This window comes from Protomyctophum bolini, assembly GCF_963924005.1.
Source record: "Protomyctophum bolini genome assembly, chromosome: 9".
Classification (NCBI taxonomy): Eukaryota; Metazoa; Chordata; class Actinopteri; order Myctophiformes; family Myctophidae; genus Protomyctophum; species Protomyctophum bolini.
The window spans coordinates 251,830-277,943 of NC_137870.1; the positions used below are offsets into that span (position 1 = coordinate 251,830).

General features: G+C 44.0%; 1 pseudogene across 1 annotated transcript; it reads right to left on the reverse strand.

Annotated features, from left to right (window-relative positions):
* Positions 1–1,419: 1,419 nt before the first annotated feature.
* LOC308320873 (phosphatidylinositol transfer protein beta isoform-like) lies at positions 1,420–25,605 on the reverse strand (annotated as a pseudogene). Its single transcript, XR_013966215.1, has 13 exons — positions 25,323–25,605; positions 18,935–18,965; positions 15,097–15,243; positions 10,088–10,179; positions 9,452–9,459; positions 8,349–8,423; positions 5,367–5,450; positions 4,074–4,151; positions 3,400–3,510; positions 2,946–3,001; positions 2,111–2,177; positions 1,733–1,783; positions 1,420–1,495 (listed from the first exon to the last, which is right to left on the reverse strand). The product of XR_013966215.1 is annotated as a phosphatidylinositol transfer protein beta isoform-like (transcript).
* Positions 25,606–26,114: the final 509 nt, after the last annotated feature.

A 26,114-nucleotide genomic window follows, 5' to 3' on the forward strand; every position in this document is an offset into this window, starting at 1 on the left:
TTAATTTATTTCTTAAAATGAATTATATCTTTTCAAATGGTCAACATTTTTGGTGTGCTGTCGAGAAATATTAAAAGGTTTTTCTTCCCTAAATTAATTCTATCTAAGCAATAAGCATTATTACTTTTAATATTTTAAAGGGTCAATATTTTTGGTGTATCATGAAATATTAAAATCTTCTTAAATGAATTATTGTTACATTAATTGACCACATACCTGTCTGGGATGCTGTTCCAAGATTTTCTCAGTCAGACTCTTGAAGATCTCACGCCGAGAGAAGTCATCTAGGTGGGCTAGTGACTTGAACCTAGGATCTAGTGCAGTGCTCTCATTCAGGAACTGTTGAAGTGTTGGGTCAGAATACCTCTCCTTAAAGTTACCTGCTATAGCAGATTTAACCTCCCTCACAGTTGCTTTATCTGTGCGATTGATTGTCATAGATGTCAGGACTTTGTGATGGAGGGGAAGGACCATAGAGACAGTGGGCAGCTGTGCAGAACTCAGTGTTTTGGTGATTATTGACAGGGGCCTCAGTACTGGAATCTCCGCATCTATGATTTTAATATCTTCATCAGTGAGGGTGATGAGGTCCTTTGCATTAGTCTTCACGCTGTCCTCTGTGAGTGCAGCATAAACTAGGGGACACGGGGAGAACATGTGAGGGTACCTACCCTAGGGGACACGGGGAGAACATGTGAGGGTACCCACCCTAGGGGACACGGGGAGAACATGTGAGGGTACCTACCCTAGGGGACACGGGGAGAACATGTGAGGGTACCTACCCTAGGGGACACGGGGAGAACATGTGAGGGTACCCACCCTAGGGGACACGGGGAGAACATGCAAACTCCACACAGAAAGGCCCTTTTGCCAACCCCGCCTTCGGGTATGGGCACTGATGACGCGGGGGAGGAAACACGCCGCCAGCACCCACAGCGTCCCGAGCGGGAATCGAACCCAGGACCTTCTAGCTGTGAGGCGACAGCACTACCGACAGTGCCACCGTGCCCCCTAAAAAAAGTAATTTAAGTAATTATTATAAATATTATTCCCTGGAACGTAAAAAGTGTATCAGGACTTTAGATCATAACCATAATCTTTATATCATAACCACACACCTTTAAAATCAACGTGACAAGAACACCGTGCGTAAACAATCCTGCAGCAAAACCCCTGGAAACATCTTTTAATGTTTAATGTGTTAAAACTAAACAGAAATCACTTTTAAGTGTATAGATTAAAACTTTATGAATTACAGTATAGAGAGGATTAAAACTATGAATTACAGCAGAGATATGGATGGAAAGTGTTTGTAGATAAACTGTAGAATTATAGAAAAATATTATATAGTAGAATTATATAGTTGTCAGCTCTTCCCCAGGTCTGTCTGTCTGTCGGTCGGACCAGAGGGTGAGACAGCTGCCTGTCTGTCTGTCTGTCGGACCAGAGGGTGAGACAGCTGCCTGTCTGCCTGTCTGTCTGTCTGTCCAGGAGTCTGTAAGGAGAGACACAGACACTTATGTAGGCCTAAAGTCCATAGATCTGTCCACACATAGTCTAATTTAGGCTACATAATCTTAAAAGCATAAAAGCATAAAAAAAACAAATAATCTTGTACAGCTGGTTAATCATTAATGGTTCATGATTATAACGTAGTTATAGATATAGAATATATAGATAATGATCTTAAACTCATTATAGATATAAATTATATAGATAATGATCTACTCACAGCTGGTTAATCACTTAAACCCATTCCTCTGCATTCTCCGTTCTCTCTCATCTGAAATGTACAATTATTAATATGAATTATTAATATTAATGATATCTCTCTCATCTGGACAAAACAACACTTTAATATATTATAATTAGACATTATAGTTAACATACAGTTGATAATACATTATTTCATGTATGAATTAATTCATAATATATTAATGTATTCATATATTAATGTGTTCATATATTCATTAATGCATATATCTATTCATATATTAATTAATTAATTAATATATTCATATATGCATTCATATATTAATGTATCAATATGTTAATTAATTCATATATTCATGTATTCATATATTAATGTATTCATATATTCATATATGACCTCATCCAGTTGTTTCTGAGTCTCCGCCTCCATGGCTCTGATGTCATCCATGGTCAGTTCAATCCACCTGTCAATCAAATCATATTAAATGCACTGTACTGAAGGAACCTTCCCTAGCCCCTCCCCTAGCCCCTCCCCTAGTCCCTCACATACACAGGTGTAATGTTTGTCTTTAGTTCAATGTTTGTTTAGTAAACACATTTACACTCATTACGTCATATTGTCTCTTTTAATTGTAATGTTAGAGACCACAGAAGACATGTAAATATGAAATAAATGCTTAAACATGTAGCTATAGGTGTAATGTTAGAGTCCACAGAAGACATGTAAATATGAAATAAATGCTTAAACATGTAGCTATAGGTGTAATGTTAGAGACCACAGAAGACATGTAAATATGAAATAAATGCTTAAACATGTAGCTATAGGTGTAATGTTACAGACCACAGAAGACATGTAAATATGAAATAAATGCTTAAACATGTAGCTATAGGTGTATTGTTAGAGTCCACAGAAGACATGTAAATATGAAATAAATGCTTAAACATGTAGCTAGGTGTAATGTTAGAGACCACAGAAGACATGTAAATATGAAATAAATGCTTAAACATGTAGCTAGGTGTAATGTTAGAGTCCACAGAAGTGAACCTTTTCAAGCCTGTTTTCTCAACTCGCTGTTTCTCTGCCAGACATTACTCTATAAGCCATATCTCCACAACTGGAGGGTCAAACTGAACAACCAATATGTCAATTTGAAGCTATGATTCCCTGATTTCACACGAGGAAAGAAATCTTAATTATTATTATTAATGAATGCATCGTGTGAAATCTGTACCTGTCAATCCAACAGAACAGCTGTCTGTGGAACAGAGTGAACAGTCTCTTCTCCTGCTGTGAGACAGACAGGCAGACAGACAGACAGACAGACAGACAGACAGACAGACAGACAGACAGACAGACAGACAGACAGACAGACAGACAGACAGACAGGCATTGTAATAAATGTATTTCATTTTTCACGGACATGAGGACACCAACAATGCCCCTCACTTCACACAGGTGTGATTTTAATTAGTATTATTATTATTGTTAAATACCTTCTGGGCAGGAACCCCTTTTGGTGTTAGCATCATGTTATGCTTTAGCTATTGAAGAAAATAGCAGATCTACAAGCTCGTAGCGCGGCGCGCTACGAGCTTGTATAGGTCTGCTATTTTTTAAACATCGAAGAACGACTGACATAGAAGACATTTTTAGAATCTGATCTCAGGTCAGAATGGGTTAAATACCTTCTGAATGAACTCCTCCACAGTGTTCTGCAGACCGCGCCACTTGAACTTGACTGTGACCAGTTTGTACGCACACATGATGGGGTCACTGGGGTCACTGGACACCTCCTTCTGTGGACGCGCACACACACAGTCACACACACACACGCACACGCACACGCACACGCACACGCACACACACACACACACACGCACACACAACTGTATAAGCATGGCATGTGTTCTCATGATACAATAGGCATGTCACACTCCATCCATCCAATAGTCAACTTTTGACACAAATTATTATAATGTTGTACAGTGTAAACAACATAGATTTAGTCGACTAGAACTAGACTAACACAAACACATTCCAGGTGACTAAAATGCGACTAAAACTATTCAAAAGACTGAATAAAACAACACATTGATTTGAGGTCAGATGTAGAGCTTCTGGCCAATATTGATTACATCAGCGATCTCCATATATGGACTTAATATTGATGACATCAGAGGGGATCTCCATGCCTGATGATGTCACGTGATGACCAACCAAACTTTTTGTTCTTGCTTAATGTAAATGGCTCTGATAAATGAATACATGGTAAATTGTTAAATGTGACCTGCTGTCGCAATACTAATATTAATACTAATATTAATACTACAACCTTCAATGCTAATATTAATACTACAACCTTCCAGTCCGGTCCCAGAGGTCCTCTTCCGGTCTTCTCGGACTTGAACTTTGCAGGATCCTCTTCACTCCTGTAGTCCTGAAACAACAATCCACCATTACTGTAGTCCTGAAACAATCCACCATTACTGTAGTCCTGAAACAACAATCCACCATTACTGTAGTCCTGAAACAACAATCCATCATTACTGTAGTCCTGAAACAACAATCCACCATTACTGTAGTCCTGAAACAACAATCCACCATTACTGTAGTCCTGAAACAACAATCCACCATTACTGTAGTCCTGAAACAACAATCCACCATTACTGTAGTCCTGAAACAACAATCCACCATTACTGTAGTCCTGAAACAACAATCCACCATTACTGTAGTCCTGAAACAACAACCCACCATTACTGTAGTCCTGAAACAACAATCCACCATTACTGTAGTCCTGAAACAACAACCCACCATTACTGTAGTCCTGAAACAACAATCCACCATTACTGTAGTCCTGAAACAACAACCCACCATTACTGTAGTCCTGAAACAACAATCCACCATTACTGTAGTCCTGCCGCCAGGATTAATAAGGGCCTTTCTCGGCCCCACCCCTCCCCATTTGTTTATATTGTGTTTAGGATCCAAGATGGCCGCAGCACCAGGAGGGGGTGGGGCCATAGAGTATTAAAAGGATAGAGACTAAACTAGCGCGAAGCTCCGCCCCCTCCGCTATTCATGTCAGTGGAAGTTGCTCAGTGGCGTTTTGAAGCACCCGGAAGGCTGCCGGAAGTACCGTCTTTTCGCTGATTCAGCATTTCACTTCCGCATTTGGACACCAAATTTTGGTGTCCAAATGCGGAAGTGCACCCAGAGTGCACCTGGGCTTTACATTGGGCGCTCGGTTGCACGGGGTTTCCTCGTCAAGAATCCACGGGTCCGCCTGCAGTCCTTCCTCTTACCACTAGGGACCAGCGCTTCAACATTGGAGTGCATAGCTGGCCCCTTGGGTGGGGCGGAGGGGAGCGGGCGGGGTCGACATATGCCCTTACTGGGCTGCGTTCACGACACCTGCCCTGTGTCTGAACACGGCTTTGAAGGGTTGTGTTCTGCGGTAACTCTGTATCTCTATGACTCTGGTCTGACCCCTCAGTGTGGTAACTCTGTAACTCTATGGCTCTGGTCTGACCCCTCAGTGTGGTAACTCTGTATCTCTATGACTCTGGTCCTCAGTGTGGTAACTCTGTATCTCTATGGCTCTGACTGTAACAACACAATATGTTGAAACTAATCAATCAATCAATCAACTCACCGCTTTGGACACCTGTGTCTTGTCAGCGATGTCGATGTGGACGACCTCTGTTTTCTTCCACTGGTCTGAGTCCAACCCATGGACCTGCACGCACACACACACACACACACACACACACACACACACAACATTTTAATCATTTATTTATGTCCACATAAGAGATACAAATACAAGGACACAAATATTTACAAGGTGCCGTACAGAACGCAATCAGCAAATCCCGAACAAATACCCACACACCCTTCAGGGGTACAAGTAACAGCGTCTTCACCATATTTGGCGGCTACCGATAGTGGAAGATATTGCACAGAATTTCGCAAGCCGTTTGGCTGCTTTTTTGGCATCCCAAGTTGTTGGAAGCCTCTTACAACCAAACTGTGTACATGTCCTAGGCTGCCGAAGATAAACACATATAGATTGTACCTATAGCCTAGTTCAATGATGGTCTGGAGGAGCGGCTGGTACTTAATGACCTTAGTCATAAAGGCTTCCTCTAAGCTAGAGTCAAAGGTGCAGGCCATTTCAAGAATGAAAACTGATTTGTTCTCTTCATTGACCACAACAACATCTGGTGTGTTAGCAGAGAGATGTGCAAAAATGTCAGTATTTTCAGTACAGAGTTGAAACATGGAAGGTTTGACACAGGAATGTTTGTACATTCTCACAGACAGTGCAAAATGTTTAGATATGTCCTTAGTTATGAGATCAACTATTCTGTCGTGGCGTGCTATGTAAAGCCCTTTATAGGCAAAACAGCCATTCAGAATGTGTGACATGGTTTCTGTAACGAGCCCTGTGGTGTGATGCAAGCAATGAGGTGCATGGGTGGAGGGAAACCAGAGGGAAAGGTTGAGTTTGGTGGGAAGGATCTGTAGCCTGGCTTTTACTGTAAAGGTGATAATGTCCTCATTGAGAGCAGTGTTCCTTATATAAATGAATGGGAAACAGAGTGGTCAGCATGGGGAAGACAGGCCAGTTTCCCCTGGAGTTTGAGTCCAGTCCAGTGTTGTTGTTGCCGATGTTGGAACATATCCAACAGGGTCCGCCGGGCACCCTTAGGTGTCAACAGGTGGGTGTCTCCGCTGTAGGTCACTGTTGCTCTAACAGAGGTGAGAAGGTCAGTTATTATGTCCTCAGAGACCTCCACAGTCTCAGAGTCAGGCCGCGCCCACTCCAGGGACACACCGGCTTGGATGCAGAGGTCGTTCAGATCCGGCCAATCTGACGAGACTCCGAAGCCTGGGGAGCGAGTGTCCATGCAGTTTCCAGTTTCATTATTCAATAAATTGCACTAGTTTTAATCGTTCCAACGTTTTTTATGAACCTTAGGGTCATCTCAGGGTCATGCATCAAGTTATGTCCACATAAAATGATGATGAATAATTTATCAGACGCTCTTAATCCAGAGCGATTTATATTAAGCAAGAACAAAAAACATGGCAATACATCACATACATAAAGAGTAGTTATCATGAAACATGCGTAAGTTAACTAAAATAAATTAAATACATTGCATGGATGCAACTGGGAGTCTGGGACGTATCCTCAGAGATGTATCCTGAGGTCAACGGGGTTTCGGGTCTCCTAACATCATAACCCTCACTCAGGCGACCCAGCCGGGAGTGATCAAGTCCCGACTTACGTCCCAGTAGCTACCCTCAATCAGACCCACTAGGGCAAAACCAGGGCCACACAATCCGTTGGAACTACTCCAGAGCTACTCTGCCAGGGCTGGGAGGTACACTTCTGGCACATGGAAGGACTAGGCTCTGTGGGTTGTCTCCTGTCCGGGCCCCTCCTACGTCTCACCAGGTCCACTCCTGCTCTCACCAGGGACAGGACCTGTGCATTGCACCAGAGTCCCAGCACCATGCACTCCATTCAGGAGTGGTGGATTATAATGGCCCTCCTAAAGGCCTCACCGAGGTTTGTTGGGCTTCCTCCTCACGGAGGACACAGGCTGGGGCGCTAACCCACACTGCTCACCTCCTCACAGAGGACACAGGCTGGGGCGTTAACCCACACTGCTCACCTCCTCACAGAGGACACAGGCTGGGGCGTTAACCCACACTGCTCACCTCCTCACAGAGAACACAGGCTGGGGCGTTAACCCACACTGCTCACCTCCTCACAGAGGACACAGGCTGGGGCGTTAACCCACACTGCTCACCTCCTCACAGAGGACACAGGCTGGGGCGCTAACCCACACTGCTCACCTCCTCACAGAGGACACAGGCTGGGGCGTTAACCCACACTGCTCACCTCCTCACAGAGGACACAGGCTGGGGCGCTAACCCACACTGCTCACCTCCTCACAGAGGACACAGGCTGGGGCGCTAACCCACACTGCTCACCTCCTCACAGAGGACACAGGCTGGGGCGTTAACCCACACTGCTCACCTCCTCACAGAGGACACATACCTACTGTTATCTATTACAAATACCTACTGTTATCTATTACAAATACCTACTGTTATCTATTACAAATACCTACTGTTATCTATTACAAATACCTACTGTTATCTATTACAAATACCTACTGTTATCTATTACAAATACCTACTGTTATCTATTACAAATACCTACTGTTAATACCTACTGTTATCCATTACAAATACCTACTGTTATCTATTACAAATACCTACTGTTATCTATTACAAATACCTACTGTTATCTATTACAAATACCTACTGTTATCTATTACAAATACCTACTGTTATCCATTACAAATACCTACTGTTATCTATTACAAATACCTACTGTTATCTATTACAAATACATTAACATTGAGTGACTGGATGTTCTTCCAGAGGTGAAGTGGCCCTTTAAGAGTGTCTGATAAATGACTACATTGTAAATTGCCTTGCGCCTTAGATTGTCCTTGTGTGTGTGTGTGTGTGTGTGTGTGTGTGTGTGTGTGTGTGTGTGTGCGTGAGTGTGTGTGTGTGTGTGTGTGTGTGTGTGTGTGCGTGCGTGTCTTACATTGTCCTGCTCTCCCATGTCAGCTTTGTGCCATGTCTCGATCTTTATGAAGAAGTTATCCTTCATGTACTCATTCTGTAAGAGACACACACACACACACACACACACACACACACACACACACACACACACAAAACAGGGGGGCACAGGAGGCCACGCATTAAAAGTTAATTAATCCACTAAACTAACGTCGTTTGTATTGTTGACCTATTTCTAAAATATTAGTGCAACTTTCGTTCATTTCTTACCCCTCCGTCAGTCACACAGAACTATGTTCTTTGTGTCCATATCACTATACGCTCAAAAAGTAGTTCCATGTGATAGAGGGGTCAAAGTTGAATGAAACTTTGACCAGCCGGCGAAAACTAGAGTTCTCAACAGCCCCCCCCCCCCCCCCCCCCCGCCATAGCGCCAGCGCTCGCCCAGCAGGATGTGATGTCACCCAGGAGGATGTGATGTCACCCAGGAGGATGTGGGCGACCTCACCCTCAGGGCATCTTACTGCTATAATTGCGAACGCAGTGAGCACTTACTAGACCTAGCAGATCATGTCTGTCTGTGTGTCTGTCTGTGTGTCTGTCTGTCTGTCTGTCTGTGTGTCTGTCCCGCTATCCAAATATGGAGTGTGTTGCATCAGCAATCACTCAGCTCCATATATGGGCACAAAAGGGGCACCATATAAGGAGTCCCCAAAGCAGCTATACGTCCAAAACCCAAATATGTACGAGCTGCGTTCGCTTCCCGCGTTTGCGCGTCTTACTCGTGATAATTAATTGCGAACGCAGTGAGCACTAACTATGAGACCTAGCAGATCATGTCTGTCTGTCTGTCTGACAGTCTGTCTGTGTGTCTGTGTGTCTGTCCCGCATAACCATATAAGGAGTCCCCAAAGCAGCTATACGTCCAAATATGGAGTGTGTTGCATCAATCACAAACAAATCACTCAGCTCCATATATGGGCACAAAAGGGGTCCACATAAAACTTAAATTAAAAAAAACTTAACTTAAAAAAAACTTAACTTAAAAAAAAAACCCAAATATGTACGAGCTGCGTTCGCTTCCCGCGTTTGCGCGTCTTACTTGTGAATAATACTAACACTTACTGTCAGAACTGCATCCACAGTATGACATCACAGTGGAGAGATGACATCATACAGATGACATCACACAGTGGAGAGATGACATCACACAGTGGAGAGATGACATCACAGTGGAGAGATGACATCATACAGATGACATCACACAGTGGAGAGATGACATCACAGTGGAGAGATGACATCATACAGATGACATCACACAGTTGGAGAGAATAGAAAGACACAAAGATATGAGATTAAAAATCAATTTCAAAGGATGATGATGATATGTGTGTGTGCGTGCCAGTCCTGCAGTAAGGGTAATGTGTGTGTGTGTGTGTGTGTGTGTGTGTGTGTGTGTGTGTGTGTGTGTGTGCACAACAGTCCTGCAGTAAAGGTAATGTGTGTGTGTGTGTGTGTGTGTGTGTGTGTGTGTGTGTGTGTGTGTGTGTGTGTGTGCGTGCACACCAGTCCTGCAGTAAAGGTAATGTGTGTGTATGTGTAATGGGTGTGTGTGTGTGTGTGTGTGTGTGTGCGTGCACACAGTCCTGCAGTAAAGGTAATGTGTGTGTATGTGTAATGGGTGTGTGTGTGTGTGTGTGTGTGTGTGTGTGTGTGTGTGTGTGTGTGTGTGTGTGTGTGTGTGTGTGTGCGTGCGCGCACCAGTCCTGCAGTAAGGGTAAGCGTTCCACGCCTCCTCGTGAACGTCTAGAGATCCTTTTGGTGCTATCATACTGATTACCTTAGGAACCTTACTGTGGGGAGAGAGACATAGGGTTACTACAGAGAGAGAGAGGGATCATACTGATTACCTTAGGAACCTTACTGTGGGGAGAGAGACATAGGGTTACTACAGAGAGAGAGAGGGATCATACTGATTACCTTAGGAACCTTACTGCGGGGAGAGAGACATAGGGTTACTACAGAGAGAGAGAGGGATCATACTGATTACCTTAGGAACCTTACTGTGGGGAGAGAGACATAGGGTTACTACGGAGAGAGAGAGAGGGATCATACTGATTACCTTAGGAACCTTACTGTGGGGAGAGAGACATAGGGTTACTACAGAGAGAGAGAGGGATCATACTGATTACCTTAGGAACCTTACTGTGGGGAGAGAGACATAGGGTTACTACGGAGAGAGCGAGAGGGATCATACTGATTACCTTAGGAACCTTACTGTGGGGAGAGAGACATAGGGTTACTACAGAGAGAGAGAGGGATCATACTGATTACCTTAGGAACCTTACTGTGGGGAGAGAGACATAGGGTTACTACAGAGAGAGAGAGGGATCATACTGATTACCTTAGGAACCTTACTGTGGGGAGAGAGACATAGGGTTACTACAGAGAGAGAGAGAGGGATACTGATTACCTTAGGAACCTTACTGTGGGGAGAGAGACATAGGGTTACTACAGAGAGAGAGAGGGATCATACTGATTACCTTAGGAACCTTACTGTGGGGAGAGAGACATAGGGTTACTACAGAGAGAGAGAGGGATCATACTGATTACCTTAGGAACCTTACTGTGGGGAGAGAGACATAGGGTTACTACAGAGAGAGAGAGAGGGATCATACTGATTACCTTAGGAACCTTACTGTGGGGAGAGAGACATAGGGTTACTACAGAGAGAGAGAGAGGGATCATACTGATTACCTTAGGAACCTTACTGTGGGGAGAGAGACATAGGGTTACTACAGAGAGAGAGAGAGAGAGAGAGAGAGAGAGAGAGAGAGAGGCATAGGGTTACTACAGAGAGAGAGAGAGAGAGAGACATAGGGTTACTGAATTTCCGCTAGGAACAGACCTCCCTGCAAGGACAGTTTAATTGTAAAGTTATTTTTAAATTCATGAATGAATAAAGAAAAAATAGGTTAATGAAAATATGTTTGCAGGCATTTAGGCCTATATATCTATGATAAAAAGGTTATTTTAAAATAACAATGGGCCTATGATTATTAACAAAAAATTAATATTAGGCTATATCCATTATCCAGCAATATGAAAACAGTGCACAACCTTGACAATATATGAAAATATGAGCAGCATGATTGATTAACCACATGAACCCCCGCTAATCCTGGGGCGGGGGGATACGGCAAAAATAGCCGATCTATAAGCAACGCGACGTCCGTGTTGTGAGCTTGTAGATCGGGTACTTTTGTTAAAGAATTACCAAAAGTAGCCGATCTACAAGCTCTGCTCACAATACGGACGTTTGGTGTTAACAGAAACAGCAGTCCAATAAATGACTGCCTACATAATGAAGTATTTATCGCAATTCAATGAAATAATGTTAGATAGCATATTTTGTCATGGCAGGAATTAATGAATATTAATAAAACATATGTTTGGACACAATTAATGTGTCTCAAATGCATGTATTTAGCCTACGTTTGTGATAAAGAATCTCACAAATATATTCTACAGCAAGCAACTGATTCCTCTCCTAACGTCATGCGCTGGGCCTGGGTGATACAATGAATCAGATTAGTAATACTATTGCAAATGAGTAGATTTATTATAAATAAAATAAAACAATTTCAAATAAATGCACAGATCATTTGTCTCGAGATCTGTAGCTTCGAGATCCGCCAGGGAAGAAAAGAGGGGAAAACGAAAGTTTAAAAAGTACATTTGTGTTGATTTATTTAACTTATTTAACTGATTTACTTAAACTTTATTTAACTTATTTAACTGCCTCTTCTGAGTTGGAGCGCATGCATGCAGAAGCAGCGCACGTGCACAAACGCGTGCATGTGCGCTCAAGAGCGAGCTTGCGCAATGCATTGTGGGGCAGATTTGCTTCGCTGTGTTTTTGTAGTGACCATCGGATGGTCCCTACAATTCCCGGTGCATTGTGGGATACTTCAGTCCACTACGTTAGGGTGCTAAAATGCTCACTACACATTCGGACACTATAACAAAATGGCGGAACCCCAAAGTAGTGCACTATATGGGGCTTAAGCTAAATTCCAATACCGCAACTTTCACACTCGCTCACTCTCCTCGCGTCCTCCACTCGCTCCTCGGCTCCGCCCCCAGCGAGGAGGAGAGGAGGAGGAGAGGATTCGATGCGAGGACAGAGTGGTGGTCGAATTTTCCTCTAGAATCGGAATGTACTAAGCTGTCATTTCAAAGCGACGGCACATTCCGCGATCACTAATGACGTGTATCAATTCAATTCAATTCAAAGGGCTTTATTGGCATGGGAAAACATACGTTTACATTGCCAAAGCAAAATTGGTGGAACAATACAGTGCCACACAGCTGGATCACTGGAACTCCGAACAGAGCCGTACAGTCTACAGAATAGACAATTCATCATGTTGTGCATGTAACCGAGGCCAATGTGTATGTATTGGTAACATGTGCAAGGCAAGGCTATTTATTCCTGGAATAAGCGCCAGGATGCGCACACATATAAATCCCCCCCCCCCCCTGACAGACAGTCCTCCTCCGACGGTCTTTGCAAATAACGGACACTATAACAGGAATTAGGTTTAGTCTCTCTGACTTACATATTCAGTTCAGTCCACATATAAATAAATACATTTTTGTCACCGTCATTCATAGCAGTCTGTGCATTCAGGCATGCACAGAGATAAATTAACTATAGCTTTTGAGGTGCGCACAATATAGCCGGCCTAATTTATATATCCTACTTTTATTATGCTTATATCACACAACGCAATAAAGCCAGTGGCTTGTTGTGGTCCTTTCACTTTCACATATGTAATGTAGGCACAGTGCGTGCATGTGTGTGTTGGGTCAGCGACTCAGCCGGCCGGTGGATGGGGGGGGGGGGGGGGGGGGTGCATGTATCGGGTTTCAAGCAGTGTTTTCTGTGCCACACGTGGAGGAGGCGGACTTATGTCACTGGAGAAGGAAAATAAACATGTACACGTGATGCGGAAATCCGCTGCGAGGAGACAAAATACCCCACCGAGCCTGCACCCGATGTACACTCGCTATATGCGGTCTCCTCGAGCCCACTCGGCTCCTCCACTCGACTCTCCTCTCCTCCTCAATGGAGCACTTTAACAATCGGAACGATAACCATTTCCGGGTGACGCTGGAATGACCCCGAGTGACCGAGTGGGAGTGAGCGAGTGCCCGAGATTTTGGGTATTGGAATTTAGCTTTAGGGAAGGAATTCGGATGCAGCCCTCGTGTGTGTGGTGTAGTGGTGCATTGTGGGCAGAGCATGTGAGCGGAGCGGAGCGGGAGCGGAGCGAGGAGCGGAGCGGGGGGATTTTGACGTGAGCGCGGAGCGGGTTTTTAAATGGGTCAGATTGACTTCCGGAGCGAGAACTGTCCTCCGCTCCGAGCCGCTCCGAGCCGCTCAGTGCACACGGCACGGCACTGTGCAAGCTTGGCTAGCAGTTTACATCAATCATTGCCTCTCTCCTAAAAACTTTATTGGGACACACACACACACACACACACTAAGACCGAGTTTGTTGGTGTGTCAACTACTATAGTTTCATTCACAAGTACACTGGACTGGAGGCTTGCTGTGCTGTAGTGATAACAACAACGTTAGCTAACCAGCTAATGCGACGCTAACGTTATTCCCTCTCTCCTTGTTGCGCACAGCTGTGCTTTTGTACACACTTCCATCCGTTCGCCTTTTAAATCTAAATGTCCCATCAACACACGGGTCCAAGGCGCAACGCGATCTTATCTGGTTCTTGGGGTTTCATTAACACTGAGCAGTGAGCACTGACTGCAGTGCTGCCTGCTCGTTACGTCTCCACCTAAGGTCCTCCTCGCCCCGCAGACGGCGCAGTATACACAGGAGGAGAGGAGAGGAGAACAACAAGTCTAAAAAGGAGGGGAGGAGACCTGTCTGTCGCCTGTGTAATCTAAATAAAACTGTAAATAGAAATAAAGTGTGGGCAAATGTCGACTCGGGATAGATATTATTACTGTAATGTAGATGATACTCGGGGGGGGGGAACACCTTTTTCTTTTAAAGATAACTTTTTTTTACACCAGCGTCGGTGTCTGTGCGCGACAGATTTCAGTTGTGCGCGAGAGCATTTGCATGTGAGCGAGGAGCGGAGCGGAGCGAGGAGCGGAGCGGGTGGATTTTGAAGTGAGCGCGGAGCGAGCGTAGAGCGGCGTGGGGAGAGATGAACGTGAGCGCGGAGCGAGCGTAACAAAAGCCGTTGAGAGCGAAGAGCGGAATTATCGGCCGCTCCGCTCCGCTCACATGCTCTGATTGTGGGTAGTGTAGTACCTCTTCACGTGGTAGATCTTGTGTGTGTGTGTGGTGTGGTGGTGCATTGTGGGTAGTGTAGTACCTCTTCAGGTGGTAGATCTTGTGTGTGTGTGTGTGTGTGTGGTGTGGTGGTGCATTGTGGGTAGTGTAGTACCTCTTCAGGTGGTAGATCTTGTGTGTGTGTGTGTGTGTGTGTGGTGTGGTGGTGCATTGTGGGTAGTGTAGTACCTCTTCAGGTGGTAGATCTTGTGTGTGTGTGTGTGTGTGTGTGTGTGTGGTGTGGTGGTGCATTGTGGGTAGTGTAGTACCTCTTCAGGTGGTAGATCTTGTGTGTGTGTGTGTGTGGTGTGGTGGTGCATTGTGGGTAGTGTAGTACCTCTTCAGGTGGTAGATCTTGTGTGTGTGTGTGTGGTGTGGTGGTGCATTGTGGGTAGTGTAGTACCTCTTCAGGTGGTAGATCTTGTGTGTGTATTGACCCGTCTCTCCATCCTTCTCGTAGGGCTCGTTCACCAGGACCTCCACCCCCTCCCCCCCCCCCGGTCTCCCCCTTAGACGCCTCGGCTACGGAGAACAGCTGACCCACCTGGTACTGCACGCACACACACACACACACACACACACACACACACACACACACACACACACACACGCGCACACACACACACACACACACGCACAACACGCACACGCACACACAGGTTAACACAGGCGGCGAGGCAGGGAAAGGGGCTGAAACCCCCCCGGAGCGTTCTTCTTAGTAAATATAGTCTACTGTATAGCTGTGTGTCAGATGTTCTGTCTACTGTATAGCTGTGTGTCAGATGTTCTGTCTACTGTATAGCTGTGTGTCAGATGTTCTGTCTACTGTATAGCTGTGTGTCAGATGTTCTGTCTACTGTATAGCTGTGTGTCAGATGTTCTGTCTACTGTATAGCTGTGTGTCAGATGTTCTGTCTACTGTATAGCTGTGTGTCAGATGTTGTGTCTGAAGCAGTCACAGCCAAGGAGAATGTTACAATTTAATTCACAATCGAGCATCTTGCCCTGCATTGAATATCACATGATAGAACAGCAGGATAAAAACGGATAGTCTGTCTATCATCCATGCATCCATGAGCAACATAGATAGATAGCTATATAGATAATAATAATTGATCTATCTATCTATCTATCTATCTGCATAAAAAAACAAATAGTCTATCAGCATAAAATATAGATTATATAAAAATAAACATAAAAATGATATCCTGATGAATATCAACATTTTGATAATTGCTGAAAAGATATTGTGATATAATATGTTACCATATTGCCCGTCCCAACCTCATATCACTTTATTAAAGAAAGATCACACCTGGGTGAAGTGAGGGACACTCTTATCATCATACATCAGAATACCTATAGCTGTGATTGGTTTAACCCATTCTGAACGGGAACCCATTTTGGTGTTAGCATCATGTTATGCTTTAGCTATTGAAAAAATAGCAGATCTACAAGCTCATAGCGCGCCACCGAGTGGCGCGCTACGAGCTTGTAGGTCTGCTATTTTTGAAAAATCGAAGAACGACTGACATTTTTTTAGAATCTGATCTCAGGTCAGAATGGGTTAATCAGACCAGTGTGTGTCCAGTGGAAACCTCGTATGAATCTGATCTCAGGTCAGAATGGGTTAATAGCTGATTTGCTCATTTGCATGTGACGTATACATTTTCCTTTCAATGTCAATGGCATCTAATGTTTTGATGGGACAAGATTTAGTGGACATTTGACCTGAATTCCCCTTTCATTGTCAACGGCAAATCATGAGATGTGTGGGGACTAAAGCTATAAACCGGTATACATAGGAGGGCCTATAGCGCCCCTCAAAAACACATTATTTGATAACTTTTCATCGTGCTCCTAAAATAATCTGTGTGCTACTAGATTTTTCTTAGTCGCACGCGTGCTACTTGGAAAAATGCTAAGCGTCGAGCCCTGACCGGAAGTAGGCAGAAATGCATTGGACTCACAGGGCAACACAGCCCAGCTTTAATGATCTTAAATCCCTTTATTTTAGATCGTTTTGTAGTAATAGTACAACCTAAACATTACAGAGACTGTAGTTGTCACTGTACAATACTTTAAAACAGTTGTCATGTTAATAGTACAACATAAACATTACAGAGACTGTAGTTGTCACTGTACAATACTTTAAAACAGTTGTCATGTTAATAGTACAACATAAACATTACAGAGACTGTAGTTGTCACTGTACAATACTTTAAAACAGTTGTCATGTTAATAGTACAACATAAACATTACAGAGACTGTAGTTGTCACTGTACAATACTTTAAAACAGTTGTCATGTTAATAGTACAACATAAACATTACAGAGACTGTAGTTGTCACTGTACAATACTTTAAAACAGTTGTCATGTTAATAGTACAACATAAACATTACAGAGACTGTAGTTGTCACTGTACAATACTTTAAAACAGTTGTCATGTTAATAGTACAACATAAACATTACAGAGACTGTAGTTGTCACTGTACAATACTTTAAAACAGTTGTCATGTTAATAGTACAACATAAACATTACAGAGACTGTAGTTGTCACTGTACAATACTTTAAAACAGTTGTCATGTTAATAGTACAACATAAACATTACAGAGACTGTAGTTGTCACTGTACAATACTTTAAAACAGTTGTCATGTTAATAGTACAACATAAACATTACAGAGACTGTAGTTGTCACTGTACAATACTTTAAAACAGTTTAAAATGCGCCGCCCTCGTTGAAAACAATGTATTTCCAACTCCAGTCAGTTCAGGCTGCATGACCAGTGTTTGGGCTCTGCGTCAAACTATACCCCCCATGACACGGGCAGGGTCCGTAGGCCAATCAGAGGCAGGCGGTGCGTTAACATCTCTCTCTCTCTCTCTCTCTCTCTCTCTCATACCAACACACTGAGATCACGCTGAACAATCCACAGTAAATCTGTACCTTACCGACCTTTAGTTTACCCATTCTGACCTGAGATCAGATTCATACGAGGTTTCCACTGGACACACACTGGTCTGATTAACCCATTCTGACCTGAGATCAGATTCATACGAGGTTTCCACTGGACACACACTGGTCTGATTAACCCATTCTGACCTGAGATCAGATTCTAAAAAAATGTCAGTCGTTCTTCGATTTTTCAAAAATAGCAGACCTACAAGCTCATAGCGCGCCACTCGGTGGCGCGCTACGAGCTTGTAGATCTGCTATTTTTCAATAGCTAAAGCATAACATGATGCTAGCACCAAAATGGCTTCCCATTCAGAATGGGTTAAGGAGGAGTGTACAGTATAGGAGTACAGTATGAGTCATCATAAACAGTACAGTACAGTACAGTACAGTATGAGTCAATAAACCAGACCTTCAGGTTCATGATGACTCATAAAGAAATGCTGACGGACCAGAAACCTTCACCTCCCAACGAGACGCCCGCGCGAACACACGGCCTCGCCTGATCGCTGTTATATCTCCTAATGGTACCAACACCATGTTATCTCTCCTAATGGTACCAACACCATGTTATCTCTCCTAATGGTACCAACACCATGTTATCTCTCCTAATGGTACCAACACCATGTTATCTCTCCTAATGGTACCAACACCATGTTATCTCTCCTAATGGTACCAACATCATGTTATCTCTCCTAATGGTACCAACACCATGTTGTCTCTCCTAATGGTACCAACACCATGTTATATCTCCTAATGGTACCAACACCATGTTATATCTCCTAATGGTACCAACACCATGTTATATCTCCTAATGGTACCAACACCATGTTATCTCTCCTAATGGTACCAACACCATGTTATATCTCCTAATGGTACCAACACCATACCTCTCCTAATGGTACCAACACCATGTTATATCTCCTAATGGTACCAACACCATGTTATATCTCCTAATGGTACCAACACCATGTTATATCTCCTAATGGTACCAACACCATGTTATATCTCCTAATGGTACCAACACCATGTTATATCTCCTAATGGTACCAACACCATGATATATCTCCTAATGGTACCAACACCATGTTATATCTCCTAATGGTACCAACACCATGTTATCTATCCTAATGGTACCAACATCAATATAGCAACATCTGACAAGAACAATATTCTTTAGTTTTGGGTCCGAGAGGCTAAATGTCATCAGATGGTGGTTCCGTGGCTCAGATGCTGAATAAATGTAACACATGATGTAATGTAATAAATGTCAGTGTTCTTACCTCTTCCACGGAGATGGGCAGCACCACGCGACTGCAAAGACAAAGACAGAAAAGGGGAAATAACAATCGTTATTTGACTCAAACATAACGTAGTGTCAGAGGCGTCGTGAATCAGGGTCAAACATAACGTCGTGTCAGAGGCGTCGTGAATCAGGGTCAAACATAACGTAGTGTCAGAGGCGTCGTGAATCAGGGTCAAACATAACGTAGTGTCAGAGGCGTCGTGAATCAGGGTCAAACATAACGTAGTGTCAGAGGCGTCGTGAATCAGGGTCAAACATAACGTAGTGTCAGAGGCGTCGTGAATCAGGGTCAAACATAACGTAGTGTCAGAGGCGTCGTGAATCAGGGTCATAAACATAACGTAGTGTCAGAGGCGTCGTGAATCAGGCTCAAACTTTGACTCAAACATAACGTAGTGTCAGAGGCGTCGTGAATCAGGGTCAAACTTTGACTCAAACATAACGTAGTGTCAGAGGCGTCGTGAATCAGGGTCATAAACATAACGTAGTGTCAGAGGCGTCGTGAATCAGGGTCATAAACATAACGTAGTGTCAGAGGCGTCGTGAATCAGGGTCATAAACATAACGTAGTGTCAGAGGCGTCGTGAATCAGGGTCAAACATAACGTAGTGTCAGAGGCGTCGTGAATCAGGGTCATAAACATAACGTAGTGTCAGAGGCGTCGTGAATCAGGGTCAAACATAACGTAGTGTCAGAGGCGTCGTGAATCAGGGTCAAACATAACGTAGTGTCAGAGGCGTCGTGAATCAGGGTCAAACATAACGTAGTGTCAGAGGCGTCGTGAATCAGGGTCAAACTTTGACTCAAACATAACGTAGTGTCAGAGGCGTCGTGAATCAGGGTCAAACATAACGTAGTGTCAGAGGCGTCGTGAATCAGGGTCATAAACATAACGTAGTGTCAGAGGCGTCGTGAATCAGGGTCAAACATAACGTAGTGTCAGAGGCGTCGTGAATCAGGGTCAAACATAACGTCGTGTCAGAGGCGTCGTGAATCAGGGTCAAACATAACGTAGTGTCAGAGGCGTCGTGAATCAGGGTCAAACATAACGTAGTGTCAGAGGCGTCGTGAATCAGGGTCAAACATAACGTAGTGTCAGAGGCGTCGTGAATCAGGGTCAAACATAACGTAGTGTCAGAGGCGTCGTGAATCAGGGTCAAACATAACGTAGTGTCAGAGGCGTCGTGAATCAGGCTCAAACATAACGTAGTGTCAGAGGCGTCGTGAATCAGGGTCAAACATAACGTAGTGTCAGAGGCGTCGTGAATCAGGGTCAAACATAACGTAGTGTCAGAGGCGTCGTGAATCAGGGTCAAACATAACGTAGTGTCAGAGGCGTCGTGAATCAGGCTCAAACATAACGTAGTGTCAGAGGCGTCGTGAATCAGGGTCAAACTTTGTTGAAACTGACAATTCAATTCAATTCAATTCAATTCAATTCAATTCAATTCAATTCAATTCAATTCAATTCAAGAACATTATGATGGTGTGGGGGGGGGGATCACACCCCTGTGAAGTGAGGGGTGCTCTTATCATCGGTATAAGATGATATGTACAGTAATAGGTGATGTCATAGGTCAGGTGACCTGTGAAATGGTGACGTCAGTCATAAACTCCTGTAACTCTGAAAATATGTTAGTTCCAGAAACCCCCCAGAAGCAAAGCTTTGAGTTACGTAAAAACGTTCGCTCTGAAAGAGCCACATTTGTGCCACATTTTCACGATCTTTCAAAAATAGCAGATCTACATTACAAGCTTGTAGATCTGCTATTTTTCAATAGCTAAAGTATAACATAATGTTTAAAACACCAAAATGGGCTAGAGCAGGGGTGGGTCACTTTACGACTGTACTGCAACAGCTTAACCCATTCTGACCTGAGATCAGATTCATAACGAGGTTTCCACCGGACACACACTGGTCTGATGAACCCATTCTGACCCGAGATCAGATTCTAAAAAATGTCAGTCGTTCTTCGATTTTTCAAAAAATAGCAGACCTACAAGCTCGTAGCGCGCCACTCGGTGGCGCGCTATGAGCTTGTAGATCTGCTATTTTTCAATAGCTAAAGCATAACATGATGCTAACACCGAAATGGGTTCCCGTTCAGAATGGGTTAAATCAATAATATGTCACCATTCCGATATGAACCACATGAATGAAAGGCGCCCAGGTATAGATCAGGGTGAGGGCCACATGTTGAGATCTACCCACCGAAATAAATACACATACCGTTGCTGTTTAAATATGTAATGTACCTGAGGGGGCTTTGGAATATAGCGGAGCTGTCGTTAAGTATAAGACACTTGGAATGGGGAACAAAGGGGGAAGAAATGAGTGGGGATTTTTTTGTATTTCATTTGTAATGCTACCAACGTTTTTGTGCACAGCAACACTCTTTAATACTGTCCAATACATACTTGGATGGGGAATTATGACAGGCAGTTGCTGCTGTCAAAATATGACAAAAAAGCACTTTGTGTTTGAAATAGACACTCGTGCTTTCTACGGTGTGATTTGGGGCCCTAAAGATGAATACAAAATGAATATCAACATCCTAATACTGTCCAATCTTTAGATAGGGAAATTATGACAGGCAGTTTCAGCTGTCAAAATATGACCCCCGCAGGCAAAAAACACTTTGTGTTTGAAATAGACACTCGTGTTTTCTAAGGTGTGATTTGGGGCCCTAAAGATGAAAATCAATATCAATATCTTTTTTTTTTTTTTTTTCTATAATAACTGAAAATACAGCAGCGTAGACCTGCCCTTTGTGTTCCATTCCTATAATAACTGATGTTAAAATACAGCAGCGTAGACCTGCCCTTTGTGTTCCATTCCTATAATAACTGATGTTAAAATACAGCAGCGTAGACCTGCCCTTTGTGTTCCATTCCTATAATAACTGATGTTAAAATACAGCAGCGTAGACCTGCCCTTTGTGTTCCATTCCTATAATAACTGATGTTAAAATACAGCAGCGTAGACCTGCCCTTTGTGTTCCATTCCTATAATAACTGATGTTAAAATACAGCAGCGTAGACCTGCCCTTTGTGTTCCATTCCTATAATAACTGATGTTAAAATACAGCAGCGTAGACCTGCCCTTTGTGTTCCATTCCTATAATAACTGATGTTAAAATACAGCAGCGTAGACCTGCCCTTTGTGTTCCATTCCTATAATAACTGATGTTAAAATACAGCAGCGTAGACCTGCCCTTTGTGTTCCATTCCTATAATAACTGATGTTAAAATACAGCAGCGTAGACCTGCCCTTTGTGTTCCATTCCTATAATAACTGATGTTAAAATACAGCAGGCTAGACCTGCCCTTTATGTTCCATTCCTATAATAACTGATGTTAAAATACAGCAGGCTAGACCTGCCCTTTATGTTCCATTCCTATAATAACTGATGTTAAAATACAGCAGGCTAGACCTTCCCTTTATGTTCCATTCCTATAAACGAAAAAATGCTGCAGCTCTGACTAAACTCATAGTCTAATCACTAATCAGCACAACTGATGATATTTATAAATGTGATTAATCCGTTCTCAAATCTTCTATTAACGGCTAGGTGTGCTGTCATAGGCTCATTGGCTGGAGAGCCTATTTCAACCAAATTCACTTCTGATTGGTTCCCTGACCGACCAACGGTGTCCTATTTCAGCTGGACGCGATGGAGACGGCAGCAAATGTTTCCATTGACGTGGAAAACAGCTGCTAAAATCAGCAGATCTATAGAACTACCAGAGCATCAGATCTACAGAACTACCAGAGCATCAGATCTACAGAACTACCAGAGCATCAGATCTACAGAACTACCAGAGCATCAGATCTACAGAACTACCAGAGCATCAGATCTACAGAACTACCAGAGCATCAGATCTACAGAACTACCAGAGCATCAGATCTAAAGAACTACCAGAGCATCAGATCTACAGAACTACCAGAGCATCAGATCTACAGAACTACCAGAGCATCAGATCTACAGAACTACCAGAGCATCAGATCTACAGAACTACCAGAGCATCAGATCTACAGAACTACCAGAGCATCAGATCTACAGAACTACCAGAGCATCAGATATACAGAACTACCAGAGCATCAGATCTACAGAACTACCAGAGCATCAGATCTACAGAACTACCAGAGCATCAGATCTACAGAACTACCAGAGCATCAGATCTAAAGAACTACCAGAGCATCAGATCTACAGAACTACCAGAGCATCAGATCTACAGAACTACCAGAGCATCAGATCTACAGAACTACCAGAGCATCAGATCTACAGAACTACCAGAGCATCAGATCTACAGAACTACCAGAGCATCAGATCTACAGAACTACCAGAGCATCAGATCTATAGAACTACCAGAGCATCAGATCTACAGAACTACCAGAGCATCAGATCTAAAGAACTACCAGAGCATCAGATCTACAGAACTACCAGAGCATCAGATCTACAGAACTACCAGAGCATCAGATCTACAGAACTACCAGAACATCAGATCTACAGAACTACCAGAGCATCAGATCTACAGAACTACCAGAGCATCAGATCTATAGAACTACCAGAGCATCAGATCTACAGAACTACCAGAGCATCAGATCTACAGAACTACCAGAGCATCAGATCTACAGAACTACCAGAGCATCAGATCTATAGAACTACCAGAGCATCAGATCTACAGAACTACCAGAGCATCAGATCTACAGAACTACCAGAGCATCAGATCTCGCACCACCGTCTCAGTAACTGTTTCTACCCCCAGGGGGCAGTCAGGCTGCTGAACAGCTGACCTTGAACTGTATTGCACTGTTTTGTCACTTGCACTATACATGTTTGTTTATGTATGTCCCGTGTATGTAAGACTGAGAGTGCTCTGAGCAAAATAGTTTTCATTGTATTTATACTCTGTATCTAATCTATACACATGATAAATAAACCTGAACCTGAACCTGACTTGGTTCAACTGGAGGATTGCAGTGCTGGTGGCACTGTGCAAAGTTTGCCAGCGCGCGTCATGTGACATGCGCCAGCGCGCGTCATGTGACATGCGCCAGCGCGCGTCATGTGACATGCGCCAGCGCGCGTCATGTGACATGCGCCAGCACGCGTCATGTGACATGCGCCAGCGCGCGTCATGTGACATGCGCCAGCGCGCGTCATGTGACGGGAGGAGCTGAACTCCGCCACTGGTTGTGTTAGAAATTAAGCACTGGTTGCCACGTTTAGTAAGAGACAAGCAACAAGCTCTATGAAAACTGAAAATCACACCCGTGTGAACTGAGTGGTGCAACAAAAATGTGTTGCTGCAACACATGAGCACGCACGCCCGCACGGATTCGTGTGCGCGTACAGCCGTGCACACACGCACACGCAAATCACGCAAAATCAACAGTTTTTAAGATCTCAACAAATATGGGTGGAGGTAAGGGGTCCCTGCTTCATCTCTCTCAGCTAAGGGGGTCCCTGCTTCATCTCTCTCAGCTAAGGGGGTCCCTGCTTCATCTCTCTCTCTAAGGGGGTCCCTGCTTCATCTCTCTCTCTAAGGGGGTCCCTGGTTCATCTCTCTCAGCTAAGGGGGGTCCCTGCTTCATCTCTCTCTTTAAGGGGGTCCCTGCTTCCTCTCTCTCTCTAAGGGGGTCCCTGCTTCATCTCTCTCAGCTAAGGGGGTCCCTGCTTCCTCTCTCTCAGCTAAGGGGGTCCCTGCTTCATCTCTCTCTCTAAGGGGGTCCCTGCTTCATCTCTCTCTCTAAGGGGGTCCCTGCTTCCTCTCTCTCAGCTAAGGGGGTCCCTGCTTCATCTCTCTCTCTAAGGGGGTCCCTGGTTCATCTCTCTCAGCTAAGGGGGTCCCTGCTTCCTCTCTCTCAGCTAAGGGGGTCCCTGCTTCATCTCTCTCTTTAAGGGGGTCCCTGCTTCATCTCTCTCTCAGCTAAGGGGGTCCCTGCTTCATCTCTCTCAGCTAAGGGGGTCCCTGCTTCCTCTCTCTCTCTAAGGGGGTCCCTGCTTCATCTCTCTCAGCTAAGGGGGTCCCTGGTTCATCTCTCTCAGCTAAGGGGGTCCCTGCTTCATCTCTCTCTCTATGAATTGAACATGGTGGACCCTCTTGTAAACCAATGTAATGCTTTATGGTCCGTGTCGTCCACTCACAGTTTGTGCTTGAAATGTACTGTAATTCTGCAAACTGTTAATAAATATTTCAATCAATCAAATAAAATTCTCTCTCTCTCTCTCTCTCTCTCTGTGTCTCTCTGTGTGTTACATTGTTTACATATGTTCTACATTGCCAAAGCATACATACAACAAAACTCTCTCTCTTCTCTCAGTAAAATTGTTTAATATAATCAATAGTAATGAACTCACAACTCTTTGGTGATCATGACGTTGATCGGAGGTATTTAGGGGCAGATGAATGAATCCCAGGTGTGTTGGTGGAAACAGGAACAGAGCCGGGAGTTTAATCCAAGCTGTTTAAAGTTAGTGAATTAGTTTGGTAGAATACTGAGCAGCAACAGAACAATGAAACCGACTATAGTTGTTGGTTAATTAACTGAATTAAAGGTCTTTAAAGTATCGCGAGGTGTTTTTCTGGTAGAAAACAAACACAACAAACTCTCCGTCTCTCTTCCTCAATGAATGACAGGTAAGGGGCGGAGCTTGGTATGTATAGGCGACGCCCAGTGGAGCTGCGCGCGTGACGTACGTAACGTGGGTGTGTGTGTGTGTGTGTGTGTGTGTGTGTGTGTGTGTGTGTGTGTGTGTGTGTGTGTGTGTGTGTGTGTGTGCGTGCGCCTGCCTGCCTGCCTGTCTGTCTGTCTGCCTGCCTGCCTGCCTGCCTGCCTGCCTGCCTGTCTGTCTGTCTGTCTGCCTGTCTGCCTGTCTGTCTGCCTGCCTGCCTGTCTGTCTGCCTGTCTGTCTGTCTGCCTCAAATATACTGAAATCTTTTGAAAATAGCAGATCTACAAGCTCACAGTGTGTCGAATATTGCGACGCATTGTGTCAACTTGTAGATCTGCTATTTTCAAACAGCCTATGAAAGTCCTACAACTAAAGTTGTAAACCAGTTCCACATGATGACTCGTGACTCAGGATGACGTCACACAACAGCTACATGGAGACATTGGGTAACCATGGCAACGCCTCAAACAGTAGTAG